The following is a 21,657-nucleotide window of genomic DNA, read 5'->3' on the forward strand; positions in this document are numbered from 1 at the left end:
ATTGTGTAGAGGGATTGTGCAAGTGGTTAATACATACTCATCATCCCAGACTACATTTTCTAGTTTGATTAGATCAATTGTGTCCTTTAAGGATGTTTTGACCATCTTTACAAATGAAATCTATAAAAGCAAGAAAAAATTCACTGCTTGTATAAAATGATCACAGGCCAATGGCAGCTCAATCACCAAATACGGAGTATCTCTTGTCTGATAAAGAAGCTAGATAATACAGGAAGTAGATGTATCACCTAGATAGTCCTTATGGGTTTATATGTAACAAAAAAAGAAGAAACAGAGGGGACCAATAGTGTAGTATATTAAAACTTCTTTGTAGAGTGTAGGTAAAGTAAAAAATATGCACTTACACTTTTATGGAGCCTCAATTCAGCTCCCACTTGTATACTTGGGCAGAATAATCTGAGCCTAATAATATAGTGCAGTGCTGATTCCTCACGTAGTCTTAGTGGTAAAAGGTATCCTCATAAGTAGTTAAAAACAGATAAAAAAAAGTAATAAAGTGTAGTATGTTGATCTGTAAAGCAGGGGTAGGTAGATATATAAATATGCACTCTAATGTAATGGAGCCCTAAAATTGGCTCCAGGAATAGCATATGAAGTGGTATGATCCCCACTCAAGGATATAGGTGTAGTAGGTCTTTCTCCGTGGGTATATACATGTAAAGAAATAAAACCACAATAGTGTACACCGTAGATATGAAGTATAAAACACAGTAAAAATGTACTGAAGAATTAAAAAAAAAGGAGTGAAGTTTAACATTAGGGGCAGAAGAGCTGGCAGAAAAATCCAAAAAAGGAATGATTGAATAAAAACCACCAGCTATCCTGACCAAAAATTGGGTATTTTTAATCTTTCACAAAGAATTTTAAGCTCTACACAATTAGCAGTTTTAAGAAAAGGTTTAAAATATGCCCCAATATTTAATTTTAATCAATTTGTAACCTATATGAATTTTAACAAATGTGTAAGGCAAGCTAGATTAAAAAGATTTTATACGAACAAAGAGATGATGATCAACACTATTCCCCACAATATTGAAATTGATTCAGACATAAAGCATACACAACAAAAGCCAAAATCAACTTTGTCCCCCTTCATTCACAAGTCAGTATATCTAGAAATATTCAAAAAAAATAGAAACCTGAGATTTCAATAGAATTAAACACAAAAAAACAGATAATAATTACTAAGTGAGAGAAACACTAAAATAATTTAACAAATTTAGACAGCATCGTCATAAAACCTGATGACAAAGATGGAGGGCTAGTCATTATGCCTCAAGATATAAAATCAAAAGGGTAAAGTGCACAGTAATGGGTATATATTACTGGTGCAAGAAAAAAACACTATTTAACAAACAAGTGCCAAATTAGTGAGGGTGTGTAGCGCTGAAAATAGATTACCGTATTTATCGGCGTATAACACGCACAGGCGTATAACACGCACCTCATTTTTAGAAAGAAATTCCAGGAAATTTCCCCCCTCATGCCATAGTATTCCCCCCTCATCCCATAGTGTCCCCCCCCTTTCCATAGTATTCTCCCCCCCCTCCCATAGTATTCTCCCCCCTCCCCCCATAGTATTCCCCCCTCCTCCCATAGTATTCTCCCCCCCTCCCCTCCCATAGTATTCTCCCCCCTCCCCTCCCATAGTATTCTCCCCCCTCCCCTCCCATAGTATTCTCCCCCCCTCCCCTCCCATAGTATTCTCCCCCCTCCCCTTCCATAGTATTCTCCCCCCCCCTCCCCTCCCATAGTATTCTCCCCCCCTCCCCTCCCATAGTATTCTCCCCCCCTCCCCTCCCATAGTATTCTCCCCCCCTCCCCTCCCATAGTATTCTCCCCCCTCCCCTTCCATAGTATTCTCCCCCCCCTCCCCTCCCATAGTATTCTCCCCCCTCCCCTCCCATAGTATTCTCCCCCCCTCCCCTCCCATAGTATTCTCCCCCCTCCCCTCCCATAGTATTCTCCCCCTCCCTCCCCTCCCATAGTGTACTTTCCCCCCCCTCCCCTCCCATAGTGTACTCCCCCCCCTCCCCTCCCATAGTGTACTCCCCCCCTCCCCTCCCATAGTGTACTTTCCTCCCCCTCCCCTCCCATAGTGTACTTTCCTCCCCCTCCCCTCCCATAGTGTACTTTCCTCCCCCTCCCCTCCCATAGTGTACTTTCCTCCCCCTCCCCTCCCATAGTGTACTTTCCTCCCCCTCCCCTCCCATAGTGTACTTTCCTCCCCCTCCCCTCCCCTCCCCTCCCATAGTGTACTTTCCTCCCCCTCCCCTCCCCTCCCATAGTGTACTTTCCTCCCCTCCCATAATTACTTACCTGTCCTGAAGCGTGGGCCGGCTTCACAGCGCGCACTGCGGTACAGGAACTTTAATTTAAGGTTCCGGTTTCCGGCGGGACTGAAAGGAAGTGTGCACACTATTGTGCACACTTCCTTTCAGTCCCGCCGGAAACCGGAACCTTAAATTAAAGTTCCTGTACCGCGGTGCGCGCTGTAAAGCCGGCCCACGCTTCAGGACAGGTAAGTAATTATGGGATATCGGCGTATAACACGCACCCACGATTTTTCCCCTATTTTCAGGGGAAAAAAGTGCGTGTTATACGATAAATACGGTACTTACTCCCAAACTGTTGGGGATATATTAATGTGCAAATGGCTGTAGAAGGAGAAAGGGAAGAGTATATAGTGCAACACTGTTAAATTAAAGTGGAAGTATATATTCCAAATGGAAGCACTCACGTGGTCTAGAGCCTATTGTGGATTGGCTCTAATCACTTGCGCCGTTGTGCACTTAAGGTGGCACACACCTTATAGATCCACGTGTAAGATGTTCCTCAGAAGCATGTAAAACAAAGAGGTAGGGGGGGAGACAGGGAGAATTGCCCTGGTGCAGAAATCCTTAATCAAGTAAGGTATAGTGCAAACACATATAGATGGCTTCTCACCTTAAAAAGAGCCTGTCACTTGGCTCTAAGTGTGTAAATAGATGAGTCCAGTTCTAGGGTGACTCTACCCTCCTTTGAGCAGGATAAATGGTCCACCAGTATGTAGATTTAAGTAAAATTTATATTTATTCTATCAGTAAAAAACTTCTATAAAATAAATCACAATACATACACAGTGGTGATGAGTCCAAAACGCGTTTCGCCGATTCTGTTCGGCTTTTTCAATTGGTAATATACTTCCTGCTCTTTTACAAATATATTTCCCTGTCTATACACTGATTGGTTGCAGGAGATCGTGATACAACCAATCACGAGTGCTCCTGTGGAAGAGGGGTGTGTATCTTCAATTTGCCAGTAATCTATCCCGTATGTGTGACGTCATTTCCGGGAACCTGAAAAGTGTATATACACCTCTATAGCCTTCTTGATCCGATCCCATTAGATACAGCAAACGGATATTTCTTCATGTATTGCCCCCATAGTCCATAGTGTTTCATTGTCTTTCATCAGTATGGCAGATGGTTATAGCATTAACATCTTTATTCGCTGTATTAATGTTCATATCTCCATTTTGGTTATGGGCAAAGTCCTGGCATCACTCAATCCTTGTAGTAAGAAATCCCTAAAGCCATATGCTCATTATCAGAGCAAATAAGCAAATATAACAATATATAAAATAGTTAGTATGGGCATTGCTCCTATCAATAAACTCTTATAAAAATGTACTTTAATGTAAATAGCATAAAATGGTGATGTGCAAAAGCAAACAATTGAGGACATAATTAATGTCCATAGGCTCTTATATAAGCCAGACCATACCAATATAAGTACTAATTCACCCATTGTTAGAATATAAATAGATCTTGACCCAAGATGATTGAATGAGCCACTGCTATGGATAAAATTATTAAAATAAATAAATATAGATAATGATTATGAACAACTATAGAAAAGGTTAATTTAAAAATACAAGGCAAAAGTTGTAAAAAATAAAAAAATATATATTCAATTAATTATAAAAAGTGGCACAATTCAAAATCATCATTGAGTCCATATGGTTGCATGGTATTAAGATTAAAAATCCACTGCATCTCTGTTTGTCCGATCAATTTTATGGGGTCCCCACCTCTCCAATTGCCAATTACTTTTTGGATTCCCATAAATTTCAATAGTGACGGGTCACTATTATGTTTGTTCTTAAAATGTAGGGACACACTGTGTTTTAGGAAACCATTTCTAATGTTCCTAATATGCTCTTGAATTCTTGTATGTGTCCTCATCGTCCTCCCTATGTAAGTCAACCCGCATGGACAGCTGATCATGTAAATTACTTTAGTGGATTGGCAGGTAATAACTTGCTTAATTTTAAAATTCCTATTTATATCCTGTGGGTGATGAAACTCCTTTACCACTCTTCTTTTGCTCCTCGAGTTTTTGCATGCTCCACACATGCCACAACCATAAAAACCATTAGATTCTTTAAAAAACTGATTTGTAGATTTTTTTGGGGGTATGTGATTCTTTATCAAATTGCTTTTTAAGTTTTGCACACCCCTATATACTATATTAGGTTTGTCCGGCAATATAGAATTAAGGGCAGGGTCATTTTTCAATATCGGCCAATATCTCTGAATGATTTTCTTCAAATGCCTACTATTATGATTAAAATCACAAATAAACTTCAGATTCTGTAATTCTGCATTATCGTTTTTCTTTTTATATTTAATTAATTAATTTCTATCTTTTCCTTCGACCTCTTTAAAAGCTTTATTTAGAAGTTCATCATCATAGCCTTTTTCCCTAAAATTGTTTAATATTTTTCATGATTGCTCTTGGAACTTGTGTTGTTCTGTACAGTTCCTTCTTATCCTTAAAAGTTGTGCTTTTGGAGCGTTTAGCAGCCACGGGGAGAAATGACAGCTCTTCTCCCCTATGTAGCTGTTAACGTCGACTTTTTTAAAATGTGTACAAGTCTTTAAAACATTATGTTCGACATATATGTTGAGGTCTAAAAATTCTACAGAATTTTTACTAAAATGACTCGTAAGTTTGATGCCCCAGTGTATAGACAGGGAAATATATTTGTAAAAGAGCAGGAAGTATATTACCAATTGAAAAAGCCGAACAGAATCGGCGAAACGCGTTTTGGACTCATCACCACTGTGTATGTATTGTGATTTATTTTATAGAAGTTTTTTACTGATAGAATAAATATAAATTTTACTTAAATCTACATACTGGTGGACCATTTATCCTGCTCAAAGGAGGGTAGAGTCACCCTAGAACTGGACTCATCTATTTACACACTTAGAGCCAAGTGACAGGCTCTTTTTAAGGTGAGAAGCCATCTATATGTGTTTGCACTATACCTTACTTGATTAAGGATTTCTGCACCAGGGCAATTCTCCCTGTCTCCCCCCCTACCTCTTTGTTTTACATGCTTCTGAGGAACATCTTACACGTGGATCTATAAGGTGTGTGCCACCTTAAGTGCACAACGGCGCAAGTGATTAGAGCCAATCCACAATAGGCTCTAGACCACGTGAGTGCTTCCATTTGGAATATATACTTCCACTTTAATTTAACAGTGTTGCACTATATACTCTTCCCTTTCTCCTTCTACAGCCATTTGCACATTAATATATCCCCAACAGTTTGGGAGTAAGTAATCTATTTTCAGCGCTACACACCCTCACTAATTTGGCACTTGTTTGTTAAATAGTGTTTTTTTCTTGTATTTGATGTAATAGGAATAGAGAGTTCCTATTTTTGTGTGAAAGCTGCTATAACTGAGAGCACCTTAACTTGTACTATTCTAAGCGCCTTGTAACACAGAACACTTTGTATATATATTACTGGTGCATGCTCAAAAAACATCTGAGTGGGATCCCTAAAAAACACTCCAAAAATTAACATGAATTATATATACATTAGGTGGAGCATTCGAAACAAGATCTTTGGGAAATACTTCCTCCTGGGACTTTGCAGGATTTTAGCCTTGACCTGCAGAGAGTCCCAGGAGGAAGTATTTCCCAAAGATCTTGTTTCGAATGCTCTACCTAATGTATGTATAAATTATGCCTAAAGTAATGTATATGGAAGAAGCATATAAATATCTTAATAATAACTTGGTATATGAAAAATGTTCTCACAATCCCACTAAGAATATAAAAAGTAAATTATAACTTATCCTTGATAAAGGAAAAGATAATAATATTCTCAATAATTCAGAATATTCCAATATCTTATATGTTGAAAAATAAGTTCATTTTCTAACAAAACGTTATATATTTTCTCCCCAAAATTCATAAAAACAAATAATATCCTCTGGGCCACCCTGTTGTTTCTGGAATCAATTTAGTGCTGTCCAATCTTTCTGAATACATTGACATAATTATCCAACTAGATGTAAAAAAAAAATTGCTCCAAATTTTAAAGAATATATAATGGAAAGCAGACTATATTTTAGTCAGCAGTTATGTACAATCTTTATATACCATCATTTCCCATAATATAGGCTTTAGTGCAATAAGAAATATATTAGAAAAAAAAAGGAAACATCCTTGATTCACAAATGTTGATATATCAACGATTTGTTTTGTTTTTTATTTGGAAAGGGTCAGAGGAAGTTCTACACTAGAGGTATATTACTAAGTTCTAATTACCGTAAAACCTCTATCAATTTTTTTAGATCTGAAAATCTACATTGAAAATTATACTGTAAAAACTCATGTACATTTTTTAAGAAGGTACACACAAATATTTTTATAGATCTTATCAGTTGTCATTATGCCCCTTGGCTTAGTAGCGTTCCTAAGAGAGAATTAAAAAGAAATTGTACAGCTCACTCTACTTTTAATACAGAAGCCAAAATTTTAAAAGACAAACTAGTCTAATTGAAAAAGTGGGTGACCTCGACAGAAACTCTCTTCAGGAATACAAACCAAAAACAAGACATAACGCTCCCCATAGTTTTCAATTATAATTACTAAATTAAAAAATAATCAATAAACATCTGAACATACTAAAAGAAGACAATACAATCAGGTCCATAAATATTGGGACATCAACACAATTCTAATCTTTTTGGCTCTATATACCACCACAATGTATTTGAAATGAAATGAACAAGATGTGCCTCCCACTTTTCAAGTGACCAAAAGTAATGGGACAATTGGCTGTTTAGCTGTTCCATGGCCAGGTGTTTGTTATTCCCTCATTATCCCATTTACAAGGAGCAAATAAAAGGTCCAGAGTTCATTTCAAGTGTGCTATTTGCATTTGGAATCTGTTGCTGTCAACTCTCAATATGAGATCCAAAGAGCTGTCATGATCAGTGACGCAAGCCATCATTAGGCTGAAAAAACAAAACAAACCCATCAGAGAGATAGCAAAAACATTAGGTGTGGCCAAATCAACTGTTTGGAACATCCTTAAAAAGAAAGAACGCACCGGTGAGCTCAGCAACACCAAAAGACCCGGAAGACCACGGAAAACAACTGTGGTGGATGACCGAAGAATTCTTTCCCTGGTGAAGAAAACACCCTTCACAACAGTTGGCCAGATCAAGAACACTCTCCAGGAGGTAGGTGTATGTGTGTCAAAGTCAACAATCAAGAGAAGACTTCACCAGAGTGAATACAGAGGGTTCACCACAAGATGTAAACCATTGGTGAGCCTCAAAACCAGGAAGGCCAGATTAGAGTTTGCCAAACAACATCTAAAAAAGCCTTCACAGTTCTGGAACAACATCCTATGGACAGATGAGACCAAGATCAACTTGTACCAGAGTGATGGGAAGAGAAGAGTATGGAGAAGGAAATGAACTTCTCATGATCCAAAGCATACCACCTCATCAGTGAAGCATGGTGGTGGCAGTGTCATGGCGTGGGCATGTATGGCTCTCTTGTATTTATTGATGATGTGACTGCTGACAAAAGCAGCAGGATGAATTCTGAAGTGTTTTGGGCAGTATTATCTGCTCATATTCAGCCAAATGCTTCAGAACTCATTGGACAGCGCTTCACAGTGCAGATGGACAATGACCCAAAGCATACTGCAAAAGCAACCAAAGAGTTTAAGGGAAAGAAGTGGAATGTTATGCAATGGCAAAATCAATCACCTGACCTGAATCCGATTAGGCATGCATTTCACTTGATGAAGACAAAACTGAAGGGAAAATGCCCCAAGAACAAGCAGGAACTGAAGACAGTTGCAGTAGAGGCCTGGCAGAGCTGAAACCCAGCGTCTGGTGATGTCTATGCGTTCCAGACTTCAGGCTGTAATTGACTGCAAAGGATTTGCAACCAATTATAAAAAAGTGAAAGTGAGCTCAGCAACACCAAAAGACCCGGAAGACCACGGAAAACAACTGTGGTGGATGACCGAAGAATTCTTTCCATGGTGAAGAAAACACCCTTCACAACAGTTGGCCAGATCAAGAACACTCTCCAGGAGGTAGGTGTATGTGTGTCAAAGTCAACAATCAAGAGAAGACTTCACCAGAGTGAATACAGAGGGTTCACCACAAGATGTAAACCATTGGTGAGCCTCAAAACCAGGAAGGCCAGATTAGAGTTTGCCAAACAACATCTAAAAAAGCCTTCACAGTTCTGGAACAACATCCTATGGACAGATGAGACCAAGATCAACTTGTACCAGAGTGATGGGAAGAGAAGAGTATGGAGAAGGAAATGAACTTCTCATGATCCAAAGCATACCACCTCATCAGTGAAGCATGGTGGTGGCAGTGTCATGGCGTGGGCATGTATGGCTCTCTTGTATTTATTGATGATGTGACTGCTGACAAAAGCAGCAGGATGAATTCTGAAGTGTTTTGGGCAGTATTATCTGCTCATATTCAGCCAAATGCTTCAGAACTCATTGGACAGCGCTTCACAGTGCAGATGGACAATGACCCAAAGCATACTGCAAAAGCAACCAAAGAGTTTAAGGGAAAGAAGTGGAATGTTATGCAATGGCAAAATCAATCACCTGACCTGAATCCGATTAGGCATGCATTTCACTTGATGAAGACAAAACTGAAGGGAAAATGCCCCAAGAACAAGCAGGAACTGAAGACAGTTGCAGTAGAGGCCTGGCAGAGCTGAAACCCAGCGTCTGGTGATGTCTATGCGTTCCAGACTTCAGGCTGTAATTGACTGCAAAGGATTTGCAACCAATTATAAAAAAGTGAAAGTTTGATTTATGACTGTTAATCTGTCCCATTACTTTTGGTCCCTTAAAAAGTGGGAGGCACATTACAAACTGTTGTAATTTCTACACCGTTCACCTGATTTGAATGTAAATACCCTCAAATTAAAGCTGAAAGTCTGCAGTTAAGGCACATCTTGTTTGTTTAATTTCAAACCCATTGAGTTGGTGTATAGAGCCAAAAAGATGAGAATTGTGTCGATGTCCCAAATTTATGGACCTGACTGTATATTAAAAAAGATTATACCACCTAAATCAAATATCGTGTTTAGGGGAGCCCCAAAGCTTAGATCCTTTTTAACAAAAAATTATACACAAAACAAAAAACTACATTTTTAGACAAACAATGTTTTATAAAAAAACATAGTTACATAGCTGAAAAGAGATTTGCGTCCATCAAGTTCAGCTTTCCTCACATATGTTTTTGCTGTTGATCCAAAAGAAGGCAAAAAATCCAGTCTGAAGCGCTTCCAATTTTGCAACAAACTAGGAAAAAAAATCCTTCTTGACCCCAAAATAGCAGTCAGATATCTCCTTGGATCAAGCAGCTATTCCCTCACTAATTAGAAATTATATCCCTGTATGTTATTGCAAGTATTTATCCAATTGCTGTTTAAACATCTGTATGGACTCTGATAAAACCACGTCTTCAGACTTAGAATTCCATATCCTTATTGCTCTTACTGTAAAAAAAAAAAAAAACGTTTCTCTGCCTTACATGAAATCTCCTTTCTTCCAGCCTTAATGCTTGACCTTGTGTCCTATGTATAGCCCTGTTTATGAATAGATTTCCAGATAATGGTTTGTACTGGAACCGAAGATATTTGTATAATGTTATCATATCCCCTCTGAGGCACCATTTTTCCAAACTAAAGAGATTTAAATTTTTTAACCTTTCTTCGTAACAAAAATGCTCAATTCCTTTTTATCAATTTTGTAGCTCGTCTCTGCCCTTTTTCTAATGCCATGATATCCTTCTTTAGAACAGGTGCCCAAAATTGCACAGCATATTCAAGGTGTGGTCTTACCAGCAATTTATAAAGAGGCAAAATATATTTTCATCCCTAGAATATATGCCCCTATTTATACATGACAAAATCTTACTGGCATTAGAAACTGCAGATTGACATTGCATATTGCTGCCTAATTTTTTGTCTATAACAATTCCCAAATCCTTCTCATATGTGGTTATCCCTAATTCACTACCATTTCGGGTGTAAGTTGCTTGTGCATTCTTGACCCCGAAGTGCAGAACTTTGCATTTCTCAACATTAAATTTAATCTGCCATTTTAGTGCCCAGTTCATCAATCTAAATCCCTCTGCAGCAAAGCAATATCCTGCTCATATTTTATTACTTTACAAAGTTTTGTGTCATCTGCAAACACTAAAACATGGCTTTCAATGCCTATTTCCAGATCATTTATAAATGTTAAATAGAAGTGGTCCGAAAACAGAACCCTGAGAGATACCACTTACCACTTTGCCCAGCCTGAAAATTTACCATTAATGACAACTACAAGAATAGTTCTCTATCCTTAAGCAAATGATCTACCCAAGAACAAGAATATTCATCTAGACCAATTTCTTTTAGTTTGAAGACTAACCTATTGTGAAGAACCATATAAAAAAGCCTTGACAAAATCCAAGTAGATCACATCCACTGCAAAACACCATGATCTATACTTCTACTTACTTCTTCATAGAATGCAATTAGGTTAGTTTGACATGACCTATGTTTCATAAAACCAATCTGATTATTGCTAATAACAAAGTTCTTCCCAATGAAGTCCTGAATATTATCCCTTAATAGCCCTTCAAATATTTTCCCAGTCATAGAAGTTAAGCTCACAGGTCTATAATTTCCAGGCAAGGATTTTGAACCCTTTTTAAATATAGAAACAACATTTGCCTTCCTCCAATCCTCCGGTACAATACCTGAAACAAAAGATTAAATACAGAAGTTCAAATATTTCCCCACTTAGCTCCTTAAGTACTTGTGGGTGAATAGCGTCAGGCCCTGGAGCTTTATTTACAATAATTTTCTTTAACTTCTGTAGCACCTTGTCTTGAGTCATCCAATTACAAGGTATCTGAAAGTTTTTTTGCATATCTCTTGCCATAGGATTATCATTAATATATACAGAAGAAAAATGGTTATTTAAAATGTCTGCCTTTTCCTGGTCTTCATTAACTAACAGACCTATCTCTGTTTCCAGTGTACCTACACTTTTTTTTTTTAGAATTAATGTACTTGAAAAAAATGTTGGGGTTGGTTTTTGCATTCTTTGGCTATCAATTTCTCATTTTCTAGTTTAGCCACTTTAATTGCCTTTTTGAAAGTATTATTGGCTTCCTTATATCTTATATTGGATGCCTCTTATTTGTTCAATTTAAATGCTTTAAATACCCTTTTCTTATTTGTAATCTCTTGTTTTACTTCTCTACTGCGCCACATTGGTTTCAATTTGTTTCTTAAATATTTATTACCCAATGGTACATACTGAGAAATGTACCTTTCTAACATATATTTAAATAGTTTACATTTATCCTCAGTGTTTTTTTTCACTAAGGAGCCTATGCCAGTCGATATGTTGCAGTGCTGCCCTAATCTTATTGAAATTGGCTTTTTTTAAATTATACATTTTAGTATACCCCACATGCTTTTGCTTTTTTTTTTAGTTTATTTAATAACTTACCATATTGTGATCACTATTTCCCAAATACTCCCCTACTTGAATGTTGGTCAAAAGATCTACATTGTTTGTTATAACGAGATCCAGACAAGCATCCATTCTATTTGGTGCTTGTACCAGTTGTGACTTGAAGGAGTCATTTAACACATTCAAAAATCTGATTCCCCTTGCTGAACTACTAGTCACTCTATCCCAAATGAAGTCCAATTAATTATGTCCAATAATTAACGTGTTACCCCGATTTGCAGCTTTCCCAATTTGCTCTAACAGCTGTTCTTCCTCATTAATAGTTCTTGTTTTTCCTATACTTCCTAAATAACATGTACCCATTTAAGTTAACTGCCCAGTCATGAGTCTCATCCCACCATGTTTCTAGCATGCCTATTATATCATATTGTTTATTGGCTGTAGTTCCCTCATTTTGTTATATAGGCTCCTTGCATTAGTAAGCATAAATGTAATATTATCATGTGTCATTTGTACATTTTGTGAATTTTTATCAATATTACATACCTCCTCTGTTCTGAGCTTTCCCCCCCCCCCCCATCTCCACTCCCCTTATACTGAGCTAAAGTCCATCTCCTTTTCTAGATTGAGCTAAAGTCTATCTCCATTTTCTAGATTGCTTTGACCCTCCCACCCTACTACTAGTTTAAAATCTCCTCCAACCTTCTAGCCATCCTATCCCCCAGCACAGCAGACCCTCTTCAGTTTAGGTGCAATCCATCACTGCTAGACAGATTGTACCCAAGTGCAAAATCGGCCCAGTGCTCTAAAAACCCCAAACCCTCTTTCCTGCACCAAGACTTCAGCCACACAGTGACCTCTCTAATCTCCTGCTGCCTTTCTGCTGTAGCTCGTGGCACAGGTAATATTTCCGAAAATATTACCTTGGAGGTCCTTTTCTTTAGCTTCCTTACTAGTTCCCTGAACTCATTCTTTAGGACCTTCCATTTCCTCTGACTTTGTCATTGGTACCAATATGGACCATGACAGCTGGGTCATCCCCAGCCCCCCTCCCCCCCCCACCAATAATCCCTCCACTCTGTCGGCAACATGCCGGACCCGAGCACCCGGGAGACAGCAAACTGTCTGTAGTTGAGACGATTAGAGTGGCAGATTACCGTATCTACTCTCTTAAGAATAAAGTCCCCTACCACCACAACCTGTCAAGCCTTCCTTACACTCTCAGCCTCACTAGAGAGGCTGTTCCCACGGCTGTTAGAAGGAACAGTTTTCTGCAGTACAGCTACTGAGCTGATGCTCCCAACATCTTGACTCAAATGGGCAGATCTATTAGGCTGCACAAGATCAGGACTTGCTAAACCTTTCCTCTTCCCTTACCCCCTGCTTCCTCGCCCCACTGTTACCAGCTATGTGCCTGCTCACCAACTGTCTTATCTCCTCCCACTCCACTATTTGTACCCACTAAACTCTGCTCAGTGAGCAGCAGACTTCTCTAAAGATTGTCAATCTCCTTCAGTGTTGCAATTTGCCTCTCCAGATCTCCAGTCTGAGCTTCGAGAAAAGCCAATCACTCACACCCACCACAGAGGTATTTATCCATACATGCAGGAGGATGTGCACTCGCAATCTTGCTAGCACTCATCCACAGTTGCCAAAAAAACACAAGTGAGCAAAACAATATTTACTCTCTTGGTTTAAAGTTGCTTATAGTTGAAACTCCTGTTGTTTCAACTCCTACTTAGCCCCTTAAGGACCAAACTTCTGGAATAAAAGGGAATCATGACATGTCACACATGTCATGTGTCCTTAAGGGAATAATAGACTACTTTAAATAAACTACTTTCAAGAAAACTCCAGTAAGCAAGCTCTGTGAGTCAGTAGTGGGTTTATATTGGCAATACAAATCCCACACAGGTGAAAATTAAGGGGCACTCCCCCTAATTAGCTCAGCAGCAGCACCCACAAGGAGGGGAATATAAACAGCAAGAGAAAAACAAAAAGGAAAAAAGCTTTAAATAAAAACATCAAGGAGAAAAATAAGTAAAAAAGGGACAAAGTTTCAAATAAAAACATGCTCGGCCTGTAAATATACTAATAAGTCTTTTAACGCTATAACGAACTTCAAATGAAATATTACAAACAAAGAATACAAAATAAAAAATATCATTACTTGTAACACAAAAAATGTGATTTACATATTGGAGTGCCCCTGTGTCCTCCAATACATGGACATGACCACTAGGAACCTAAAATCAGGATAGCAGAACACTCTAGGAATATTTTATAAAGTTTGATCAATCACACAGTGTGTAGACACTTTTTAATACTTAATAAAAAAAACAAATTCCTAAAATTTTATACTATCAATGTATGCTCTTTACCATGGAGAGGGGGCAGTATTACTAAAATGCTGGGACAATGTGAAGTGAAATGGGTATTTTATCTTAAAACCTTAATTCCCACTGGTCTTATCTCTAATTTTGATTTATATATTTTTTTATACATTTTATATGTACTGTATTTTTATTCTTATGCTCCCAGTGAGCTATTTATGAGTTCTGCAATATAATTATTGTATTTTTCCTTTTTTATTATTTTCGGATTATTGTTATATTTATTCCCTTTTATCTTTTTTATTTCCTCTGTGGTATACTATTATATTATCTTTTTTTTTTATCCCTAGTTGGTATAATATTGCTGTATTTCTATTAAGTATTTTCTTTTATTTCCAGCATAAACCCCAAAGAAAATATCCCCTTTTCAGTGTCATTATTCTCTTTTTAATTCATTTTTATAATTAATTTTATATATCCATTTTTTTATATCCATCATTCTATTTTCCTTATCTTTGGCCATAGATAGGTCACCACAATTGCATTGTTTCTGTAGCCTTACTAGCTACTTCAGATGTAATTTAGGAGTAGCTCAGCGATTTACCCTGTGGCTGAGCTCCTCTTGCTGCCCTTGTTTTCTAGCTCCTTGCATTCATGGAGCTTCCCCCTTTCCCTCTCTACCAGAGAGTACATTTGTTTTATTAGTTAATTTTTACTACCGTGGCAACACCAGTCACGTGACGCGGCCCGCGGTGCCATCTTGGATTGTAAATTGTACATATTTTTTGTCTAAATAAAGTCCATTTTGAACAACATAAACCATTGTTTTTTTTTTATATACATTTCACACCAATCCACTTCCTAATGGAACAATCTTCTAATACAACTAGTTTTTAACTCATTTTATACTTTTTAAACATTTTCTATGTTAATTAATTTTGGTCATGTGACTGTGATGTCACAAAACCGTTATTTTTTAATGTCACTCTCCTATTTAAGCAGCTAAGGTCCCATACATCCTGTAAACACTTTTGAGAAAGCCTACTTTTAGGTGAAATGCGTTAAGTGTATTGAATATACTGTTTTAATCAATTTTTTCCCTTTATTTTGTATTTGTTTTTTATAATAAAAATACTTTTTGATAGGACCCAGATTTCTGCTGCTGGATCCTTGAGCTACATATCATTGGTGGGGATTAGTGATGTCGCGAACATAAAATTTTCTGTTCACGAACGGCGAACGCAAACTTCCGCAAATGTTCGCGAACGGGCGAACCCGACGAACCGCCATAGACTTCAATAGGCAGGCGAATTTTAAAACCCACGTGGACTCTTTCTGGCCACAATAGTGATGGAAAAGTTGTTTCAAGGGGACTAACACCGGGACTGTGGCATGCCGGAGGGGGATCCATGGCAAAACTCCCATGGAAAATTACATAGTTGATGCAGAGTCTGGTTTTAATCCATAAAGGGCATAAATCACCTAACATTCCTAAATTGTTTGGAATAACGTGCTTTAAAACATCAGGTATGATGTTGTATCGATCAGGTAGTGTAAGGGTTACGCCCGCTTCACAGTGACAGACCAAACTCCCCGTTTAACGCACCGCAAACAACCGCAAATAGTCCATTTGCACAACCGCAATCTCCCCATTTGCACAAGGTTGGATACCAAGCTAGCCATGTCCCGTTCCTTGTCCTCACTGATGTCATTGAAGGTCTCTTCCTCCACCCAGCTACATACAACACCAAGGATCCCCGAAAGGTGACAACAAGCCCCCTGTATTTTTTTTTAAATGTACACTACTGTTACACCAGATATGAGTTGCACTGGTGTGACACTGTGCCCTGGCAGGCCCTGAAACGCACACGTGTGAAGGAAACTGACTGCTATTATATTACAGTCAAAAAAGTTTTTTTTTTTTTTTTTAAATGCAAGCTATTGTGCCCCCAAAACGTTTGTGTGTGAGGGTGCTGGAATGACGTGGGCCAATGGGAATCAACTTTTGGCTCCCACTGCCCCTTTAAGAGCGAGCTCGTGACTCGAGCCATTCTCCTAGTGCCAGGCGGGCCACGTGACCGATCACTGCGGTCAGTGCACGCGGCTAAGTCAGAAGAGGAGATCAAGCCGCATGCGCCTCGTGTGGAGGCAGGAGTGATCCAGCCACGCACGGCTCAAGCTTAGGAGCCAGATCGGTCCCAGGATAAGGTAAATGCAGCCATAACCACTTATCCCAATCACACACCTTTCCTAACGTCCTATCCCATTAAAAGCATAATACTGCGGATTTAATAAAACAGATAGACCCCCTACTTCATCCAGGTTACCGATCGATGGTTCGATATTCTGAGCCCTCTCTATTCGATATTCCCACAAATGTTATATAGCATTTTATGTTTGTTTGAGACCACCTTAAAAATATTGGATATCGATAAAAATCATGATCACTATATACTTTCTCTACAAACCTCTAAAACTAGCCAAACTACTCATCCATCCGCTATACCACTTTATCCCATCTAGAACTAGTGTCCAGTTAAAATACTTGACTCTTACTTACCCACACTCAGTCATGCCACACACATTTCACCACTACTCTCACTGAATCCCTCTGACTACGGCTAAATTCATCTTCTACATCAGAACACTACTCCTAAGATTGGGTTGTATCCATGTTACTGGCTATGGGAGAGATAATGTATAATAAACACAGGTTACTGGCTATGGGGGATAATCTATAATAAACACAGGTTACTGGCTAGGGAGGGATAATATGTAATAAACACAGGTTACTGGCTATGGGAGGATAATGTATAATAAACAAAGGTTACTGGCTATGGGGGGATAATGTATAATAAACACAGGTTACTGGCAATGGGGAGGATAATGTATAATAAAAACAGGTTACTGGTTGTGGGGGGATAATGTATAATAAGCACAGGTTACTGGTTGTGGGGGGATAATGTATAATAAACACAGGCTACTGGTTGTGGGGGGGGTAATGTATAATAAACACAGGTTACTGGCTGTGGGGGGATAATGTATAATAAACACAGGTTACTGTCTATGGGGGAGATAATGTATAATAAGCACAGGCTACTGGCTATGGGGAGACTAAATGTATAATAAACACAGGTTACTGGCTATGGGGGGATAATGTATAATAAACACAGGTTACTGGCTATGGGGGGATAATGTATAATAAACACAGGTTACTGGCTATGGGGGATACTGTATAATAAACACAGGTTACTGGCTATGGGGGGTAATGTATAATAAACACAGGTTACTGGCTATGGGAGGATAATGTATAATAAACACAGGTTACTGGCTATGGGGGGATAATGTATAATAAACACAGGTTACTGGCTATGGGGAGAATAAGGTATAATAAACACAGGTTACTGGCTATGGGGGGTAATGTATAATAAACACAGGTTACTGGTTGTTGGGGATAATGTATAATAAACACAGGTTACTGGCTATGGGGGGGATAATGTATAATAAGCACATGTTACTGGCTATAAGGGAGATAATGTATAATAAACACAGGTTACTGGCTAGGGGAGGATAATGTATAATAAACACAGGTTACTGGTTGTGGGGGGATAATGTATAATAAACACAGGTTACTGGCTGTGTGAGTGATAATGTATAATAAACACAGGTTACTGGCTATGGGGATAATATATAATAAACACAGGTTACTGGCTATGGAGGGATAATGTATAATAAACACAGGTTACTGGCTATGGGAGAGATAATGTATAATAAACATAGGTTACTGGCTATGGGGGGGATAATGTATAATAAACACAGGTTACTGGCTATGGAGGGATACTGTATAATAAACACAGGTTACTGGCTATGGGGGGATAATGTATAATAAACACAGGTTACTGGCTATGGGGAGAATAAGGTATAATAAACACAGGTTACTGGCTATGGGGGGGTAATGTATAATAAACACAGGTTACTGGTTGTTGGGGATAATGTATAATAAACACAGGTTACTGGCTATGGGGGAGATAATGTATAATAAGCACATGTTACTGGCTATGGGGGAGATAATGTATAATAAACACAGGTTACTGGCTAGGGGAGGATAATGTATAATAAACACAGGTTACTGGTTGTGGGGGGATAATGTATAATAAACACAGGTTACTAGCTGTGGGAGGTATAATGTATAATAAACACAGGTTACTGGCTATGGGGGATAATATATAATAAACACAGGTTACTGGCTATGGAGGGATAATGTATAATAAACACAGGTTACTGGCTATGGGAGAGATAATATATAATAAATACAGGTTACTGGCTATGGGGGGGATAATGTATAATAAACACAGGTCACTGGCTATGGGGGATAATGTATAATAAACACAGGTTACTGGCTATGGAGGGATACTGTATAAAAAAACACAGGTTACTGGCTATGGGAGGATAATGTATAATAAACACAGGTTACTGGCTATGGGGAGGATAATGTATAATAAACACAGGTTACTGGTTGTGGGGGGATAATGTATAATAAACACAGGTTACTGGCTATGGGGGAGATTACGTATAATAAGAACATGTTACTGGCTATGGGGGAGATAATGTATAATAAGCACAGGCTACTGGCTATGGGGGGATAATGTATAATAAACACAGGTTACTGGCTAGGGGAGGATAATGTATAATAAACACAGGTTACTGGTTGTGGGGGTATAATGTATAATAAACACAGGTTACTGGCTGTGGGAGGGATAATGTAAAATAAACACAGGTTACTGGCTATGGGAGGATAATGTATAATAAACACAGGTTACTGGCTATGGGGAGGATAATGTATAATAAACACAGGTTACTGGCTATGGGGAGGATAATGTATAACAAACAAAGGTTACTGGCTAGGGGGGATAATGTATAATAAACACAGTTTACTGGTTGTGGGGGGGGGGTAATGTATAATAAACACAGGTTACTGGCTATGGGGGAGATAATGTATAATAAGCACAGGTTACTGGCTATGGGAGGATAATGTATAATAAACACAGGTTACTGGCTATGGGGAGGATAATGTATAATAAACACAGGTTACTGGCTATGGGGGATAATGTATAATAAACATAGGTTACTGGATATGGGGGGATAATGTATAATAAACACAGGTTACTGGCTATGGGGGATAATGTATAATATAACAAGAAAGAGAATGCACACCAAAAAAAGCCACAATAGTCACTTAACCTGGTTTAATAAGCCAATATCAGATACAGGCAAAAACAAACAATTATAATTAAAGTGACAAAATTAGGCACAAAAAATAAATTTAAAAAATCAATGATAATTACCAAAAGTTTTCACAAGCCTAATAGGGCAGAAACAGGACACAAAAAGTAACCCCCCAACGTTTCGTAACCTCCTGGTTGCCTTTATCAAGGGAACATTATATCTAGATACACCACAGTTCCTTTATAAAGCAATAAATCACCTGCTGGCCATCAGTATGGAGGAGGAAAGTCGAAACTGGAAGTGACATCATCACTTCCGTCCTCAGACTCATCCACTTCATATAACACATAAAGAAAAGAAAAAAATTGTTGCAAAGACTCAGTGTTATACTATATTGATTTTCAAGATGAATTGTAACCGTTTATTACCTTGTATGAAGTAGTATCTAGTAGACTATAGTCAGCTAATTTTTTGATATTGTGAAAATAGACGATATGGCTTATTCATAAGCTATATCTAGTTGAATTATATAACTATAAATTTTGATTTATTTTTTGTGTCTAATTTTGTCACTTATTATAATTGTTATAATTATAATTGTTTGTTTTTGCCTGTATCTGATATTGGCTTATTAAACCAGGTTAAGTGACAATTGTGGCTTTTTTTGGTGTGAATTCTCTTTCTTGTTAGATTACTATTTATATGGGTATTTGAGGGAATACCAGTGAGGATTAGCACCCAGATGGTTATGCTTTCTGTTAATTAGTCTCTCCATACTTTGTTTATTGTATGGATAATGTATAATAAACACAGGTTACTGGCTATGGAGGATAATGTATAATAAACACAGGTTACTGGCTATGGGGCAATAATGTATAATAAACACAGGTTACTGGCTATGGGGGATAATGTGTAATAAACACAGGTTACTGGCTATGGAGGATAATGTATAATAAACACAAACACAAAAAAAAATACAGAAAAAAAAAAGAATGCAGCTTCAGAATTAATCTAAATTGTATGCTGTCTAGGAGGCTGGAATGTGTCTGCTGACTGTAAGGTACAGGGTCAAAGTTTACTCAATGATGACGAATAGGGGGCGGACCGAACATCGCATATGTTCACCATCTGTGGCGAACGCGAACACGCTTTGTTTGCCAGGAACTATTCGCCAGCGAACCGTTCGGGACATCACTAGTGGGGATTATACCTAAGCATACTTGATTGAGCAAACCTTACTTTTCTATACATCATGTGAGTAGGCTTTATAGAAATAATAGGAATCTTAGGATGTAAAATGTTAAGGTAACTGAACTCATGTTGATAACATTCCTTCCAGTTTCTCTTTATCTAGTAATCTAGTAATATGCCTTTTTTTTGGAGCTGAATCTTTATCTAATCTAATATATGTATTACTAGCCTTCCCCCCTTCCCCGTCTGCAGGTTTCATCCTCCTAGAGTTCTATTAGTGCTTCCTTTTCTTTTATATCTAAAAGAAAATTTTCTTTGGGTTTTCAGATTTTTGAGTACCTTTTTTCAAATAATGCTAGTGCATTTGATTTCAAATAGGATAGAAACATTTTGACTTTTTTTTTTTACAAAGCTTCTTACAAAGACATTTCCATTGTCATTCTGACTGTTGATTTCTTCTATTTTTTTGTCAAACTTTCTTTTATTAAGGCATTTGATTCGGATGGTACAGAAAAAAGAGAAAGAGTTGAATGGGATATACACAGTATACGAGCATCACAGCATGATATAATAAACTCACAGATATGACTGCCTCGTTTTTAGTTAAGTAAAACAAGTAAGTATATAATAGCAAGCAAAGTAAAGGTAGAGGAACCATATATGAATAATAATTAATGATAGTATAATGTTCACAATCCTCAGTTCGCACACATTATGTCATATCACTTGAGAACATCTAGCGAGTAGCAACTGCACAGTAAAGTGATAATAGATAAGAAAGTTATGGGATTGAGGTGTTTGTAAAAAATATGTAATGCTTATTAATATATACCACTGGGTGTGAGAATAAATGGTAGAAGCATAAACAGCTTACATCACTATATATAATATGTCACATTTTGTTTGTAACCTGCTCCACTTATGCCAGACATACATGCACAGAGACCTAGGGAGAGTAATCACAGGTGACCCACTGAGCTAGGCTGTATAGACCCCTAGCTGTAATAGTGCAGGAATAGTAATAAACAGTAAGCCAGGGAAATGAGCCTAGCAGTGGAGCGTCTGC

Source organism: Pelobates fuscus, chromosome 4, assembly GCF_036172605.1.
Source record: "Pelobates fuscus isolate aPelFus1 chromosome 4, aPelFus1.pri, whole genome shotgun sequence".
Classification (NCBI taxonomy): domain Eukaryota; kingdom Metazoa; phylum Chordata; class Amphibia; order Anura; family Pelobatidae; genus Pelobates; species Pelobates fuscus.